The sequence below is a fragment of the Carlito syrichta genome, unplaced genomic scaffold (genome assembly GCF_000164805.1).
Source record: "Carlito syrichta isolate Samal-C Ts95f unplaced genomic scaffold, Tarsius_syrichta-2.0.1 Scaffold302291, whole genome shotgun sequence".
In the NCBI taxonomy this organism is placed as follows: Eukaryota; Metazoa; Chordata; class Mammalia; order Primates; family Tarsiidae; genus Carlito; species Carlito syrichta.
This window is the reverse complement of record NW_007246387.1, coordinates 703,383-709,160: the sequence shown is the minus strand read 5'-3', so window position 1 is coordinate 709,160 and position 5,778 is coordinate 703,383.

The following is a 5,778-nucleotide window of genomic DNA, read 5'->3' as shown; positions in this document are numbered from 1 at the left end:
CTCCACTCCAGTTTGGGGGCCAGAGTGAGACTCCAACTCAAAAAAAAAAAAAAAAAAAAAAAAAAGAATCCCAAGGGATTAAGAAACACTGCCCCAGAGACCAAAAACCCCACATGGAGAGGAGATTCATGTCCCTATGCTTCACAGCTATAAGTAGGAATCTAGCCAATGGAGAAAAGCCTCAGCCACACTAGTTTAGTGTTGGTTAGCTCGAAGCTTCTTTGGAGGGCATTGGCTTCAAGAGCTGGTCTTGCGATGGCAAACGGTGCCACCATCACAGAGTCTTCTGGTCTGTGGTTTAGTGGTGAATATATTTCACGGAGGCCATCAGGCTTTTCATTTTCCTAGAGATGAAAAGCCCTTAACAGGGCTCTTTTGGGTGTCACGTCTGCGTTTCCTTCTTTTCTCCTCGATGCTCAAGATAAGAAGGCACGTTTTAAAAGGGCTTCGTTCTACCTTCCCCCCTCCTTTCTCTCTCTTTCCTCCTTAAAAATACTCAGACTCAGGGAAAAAGAAAGGCACTTGAAAGGGACACTGGGGCCCGGGCCCTCCTCCTCCCTCCGCCCCCCCTCTGTCTCTCAGGTCTGACGCTGAAAGCATGCAGATGCTCAAAGTGAGACCCTGGCAGGGGCGACCCCATTCCGAACCTTCCCTTTGATTGGGGATGGTCTTCAGGGCATGAAACAGACCAAGTGCTCATCTGCCTGGGCCTCTGTGGCAGGGGAGAAGGGGCGGAACAGAGGCTTTTGAAGAAGAGTAAAGCTTGATAGGCGAAAGGCTCCGTGCGGGGTTTTAAAGCTTTGGCTCCGCACTGCCTGGCAGAGAGAGCAGCTCTAACGGACGGGCTCCAAATCAGAGTCTACAAGAAGAGGACGTGGGGGCTCAGCTGTGCAGATTGGATCCATCTGAATGAAAACCGCGGATGTTCCTCCTGTGAGAGAAGTTTCTGCTTCGTTCATGAACTGTAGGCCCTTTTCTGGTCCTGGTAGAAAATGAGTAGGCCTTTTGTGAAAGGTTATGTAAGGCTGCTGGGTTGTTTCTCTCCTCTAGAGTAAAATTCTATTTATAGAGGGGTGAACAGCCTCTTGGAAAAAAAATGCATTTGGTGTACTTTTGCTCAGAAAAGATAAGTTAATCAATCTTCAGGAAACAAGAGAATCGAGAGAGGACAAAATCCTAGGCAGAGAGAGTGGGGCATTCAGCAAGAAACGGGGAAGAGAGAGCATCACTTTTTGCTGAAGTAGTTATAGAGTGACTAAATGTTCCTGTTTGTCTGGCACTGAGGGGTTTCCCAGGAAGTAGGACTTTCAATGTTATAATAGAAAATCCCCAGGTAGACTGGAATGGTTGGTCACCCTGAGTTAAGTGCGGAGGGAAGCAGGAAGAATCCTGAAGGGTTTCAGCAGAGCTGTGGCATTTTAGACAATATACCTACAGCAACATAGGGGTACAATTAGGGGTGGCAGGAAGGCCTACTAAAAGGGATGTTTTAATAGTCTATGGACGATGGGTCCCTGATTGAAGGTTGGAAACAACTCATATTTTGTTATGCTATTTGGGTCACTGAGGCTTTACGTCTAATCCTCAGGCAACGTCAAACTTGAAGCCCCAAACTAAAGGGTTTTTGTTTGTTTGTTTGTTTGTTTTCCAAATACCTGGCCAAACAGACCTTTCGGAAGTCCTCATTTTCGGTATTAGGGTAGCTTTTGAAGTTGGAAAGATAATGTATTTATTGAAAAAGTCTAACACTTTTGTGTTCCACGGTATCTAGTACAGTGCTGAATTCATATTAATTATTCAATAATACTAATTGCCTAATTGATCTCTATATAATGATTATTGTCACCTTTGCATAGAATCTGAAGTTCCTCTTGTTCATGAGCCTTACAAAGTTCATTTAAGGACATGGCAATTTTCAGAGTTACCCAGCTTTTAACCAGAGAGGTTTATTCTGTTTTACTTTTCTCCCTCTTTTTCTTTCTGCTTGATGTTTCCTTTACGTGCCATTATTAATCATTCTGTTGGCAACGTTCCAGGGCGCTTGTGAGAAATTTAAAATCAAGGAAATTTTGCAAATGCTCAAATGCAAATGTGTGACGCCTATAGAATTTGGTCTCTCTTTATGCCATGTTACTAATGCATCTAGGGCACTTGTCAATTTGCATGTATGCAAATGGAGCAAGATAAAATAGGTGAACAATTATTTTCTACATAATAATCCCAGGGATAGACTCTGTGTTCAAGAACCATTACTGAAGATGTGGATGGATCAAAACATTAATAGATTATTTTTTGTAGAAGTCCGTGGAAGCCAGTACCAGAGAATGGAGGTAGAAAAGTCACCTGGAATGAAAAAGGATGAAACTTCTTGGGTTTCAAAGCATCGGTCAAGCAAAAAAGGGTCTCTGTAGGTGTTTGAGACCACCTTCTCATTCTCCTGATGAGGAAACAGGGTCCAAGGGAAATTAAGTAAGCCCCCACATCACAAATCTAAGAACAGGCACCACTAAACATTACTGTACACACCTCACACAAATCACGGTTCAACCAAGATTTAATTGTATGACCCTCACTAAGATTCATTCTCATCTCTGAAATTTGGGAAGCCATTTTTTTGTAAGCGTTGTTTTTATTTATTTATTTATTTTTTTGAGTTGGAGTCTCACTCTGTCGCCCAGACTGGAGTGCAGTGGCCGCTCCCGGCCACCGCAGCCTCGCCTGCTGGGCTCCGGCGATCCTTCCGCCTCAGCCTTCCGAGGAGCCGGAATTACAGGCATGCGCTACCATGCCTGGCTGATTTTTTGATTTATTGTAGAGATGAGGTCTCGCCGCCCAGGCGGGTCTCGAACCCGCGGGCTCAGGCCATCCACTCACCTCAGCCTCCCAAAGGCACGGGATGACAGGCTGAGCCACCGAGCCCGGCTTGCTTTTATTTTTTTAAAGCATTGCACCAAAGGATTATCACAGTCCTTGGCATTTCTGCTTTTATCTATTTCTGTTTTTATCCATCTGTTCAACAGATGTTTACTAAGGTAATGTTTTATGGGTCACATTTGTTAGCCCCTACGGTGAGTTTAGAAAACATACAAACACACTGCCGCTGTTCTTTTAGAGTTGACAACGTAGTTGGGGCAGTTTAAATATGAAAAAAGAAAAAAGAGAAAGATGAGCAGAGTCAGGAGGCAATCTCTTCTTTCATTACCAAGAACCTGATGAGTGAGGGAAGAATGCAGAGGAGAAGAAAACACCAACAGAAGGGCTTCCTGAATGAGAAGGGATCGAATCTGCTGGCAAAGTAACTGGAGAGGAAGGGAGGGCATTCCTGCATGGACACTGTTCTTTAGCTGTTCAGACTCTGGGACCCTAGAAAGAAAAAATATGGCTCCACTCTACTGTGGAGAGCTGCTCAGTCCCGGCACCGGTTCCCGTCACCAGCAAGGACACCTCTGGTCACTAGCCTCTTGTCAAACAGATTTGTGAAAAGGATGGGAGAAAAAGGGAGAGAGACGTGACAAGGTCACCTGAGAAGTAACTTTGGCAGCATGCATAATGTAATTTTAGAATAAACAGGCTTTGCCTGCAAGGCTTAATAATTTCAGGGAGGCCTCAAAAGGCGCATTGCTCAGGGAAGGACAGGCACCATCACATACTGCATTTCGAGCTCAGAAATCCAGTCGCCGAGAAAGCAAATTTCAGCCCCTGCCCTGTAGGAGTAAGTCAGTGCTGGGAATCAGCGGCTCCATCTTTTTTATTTCAATGCAGCTTCAAAATGTGTGGAAAACTTTGGGTTGCGATGGTAAAACCCTTTATTACTAATGCATAAAGGGCATGAGCTAGTTTATCAGAGATTTTCTATATGTTTTACAGCCACAGGGCAGGTAGCTCAGCTCTCAGAATTCTCAACTTAAATGACTCTGTCTTTGTTCTTTCTCCCAAAGTACTCAGTCATAAGAGGTTATGACAATAATTGATAAATTTTGGTGATTGTGATATTGTTCTATACTTGTCCAATTATTAATGTCCAATGACTGTTGAATCTGTTATCTAGATCCATCTCTTCATACCTCCATCCAGAGGGAAGAATAGCTAACCCATCTCCCATGTATGGTTAGTGAGGTTACGAAGACTGGTGGTCAGTTGCAAGATCACAAAGAAGCCACCCATTTTCACAAAGAAGTTTCGCCTGTTCTGGCTCGAAAAATCAAATATGATAATCCTTATCTCGCCAGGACATATTGAGCTCCATTCAAGAGCGAGAGCAGTTCACTTTCTGTCCCACTAAAATGCATGTACTAAAAAGAAATGCCATAGAACCCCGATATGGATTGTCAACCCCATTCTCCAATAGAAGAAACCAGAGCTCCTCAGAGATAGCTGATTCCAGGATTTAAGCAGAAAATAGACAAGATTAGTCTGGAACATCTTGTAGTGTCAGAAAATAAGGAAGTTCTTTTTTTAATAAAAGATTCAAAAAACCCCACAATGGCAGTGTATCAAAGGGACACAAAAACGGACTCAAAGAGAACTCAATGGCCAAACTGGAAAGTTTGAGCAAGAAAATAAGTCAAGTAGTTTCGTATTATAACCCCAAATATAAAATAAATATCCATGAGTTCATACTGATATAAATGAATGATTAAAAAAGTAAATACATGGATGGGACTAGACAGCTGTCCTATGCAGAAGAATTCCCAAAATTTTCATAGATATTTCACTCTCAAGAAAGCGGAGTATAACTCCTACTCTTTTAAGTATGAGCTTAGTGACTTCCTTCCAAAAAGTACAGTATGCACGGAGGAGGGAAGGAAAGTAGCTTTACCATGGAAAAGTCTGAAAACACTTCTTCAAACAGGTGATCAGGGTCATCATCATTGTCCGTAACAAGTCATGCTGACAGCACGTGCCCCTGCTATGATGTCATGAGAACGGCATTTTACCTCTGTGGTCCTCCTCTTCCGAATTCATAACCCCAGTCTTACCACGAGAAAAAGAGCAGACAAAACCCAATTGAGATTCTTCAAATACTCCAATACCTGACCATACTCCTCAAGATTGTCAGTGTCTCTAAAAACAAGGAAAGTATGTGAAATTGTCAGGACTGTGAGGAGCCTAAGAGACATGATGATGAAACGTAATGTGCTACCCTGGGGTGAGATCCTGGGACAGAAAAATGGCTATAAGCAAAAATAAAATTTAGCCGGGCTTGGTGGCTCAGTCTGTAATCTTGCGCTTTTGGAGGCTGAGGTAAGTGGATTGCCTGAGCCCACAGGTTCGAGACCCGTCTGGGCAACTTGGAAAGACCTCATCTCTACAATAAATCAAAAATTAGCCGGGCGTGATAGCACGCGCCTGTAGTTCCAGCTTCTTGGAAGACGGAGGTAGAAGGATAGCCGGAGCCCAGCACATTGAGGCTGGTGACCAGGAGCGGCCACTGCATTCCAGTCTGGGTGACAGAGTGAGACTCCAACTCAAATAAATAAATAAAAATAAAATACAATCTAAATCACGTGTGGACTTTTGTCAACAATATGTATCTATAGTGATTCACTATTTTTGATAAATATGCTGTACTAGTGTAAATTTTTAATAATAAGAGACACTAGATGGGGTATATTAGAACATTATGTGCTAGCTTCATAATTTTTCTGTAAAACTAAAACAGTTATAAAAAATGTTTATTTTAAAAATACCATATTGTTTCATAAAAGGGAACACCAGGAAGAGTACTAATCCCACTAAACTTGTATCTTCCTCTTTTTTTTTTTTTTTGAATTGGAG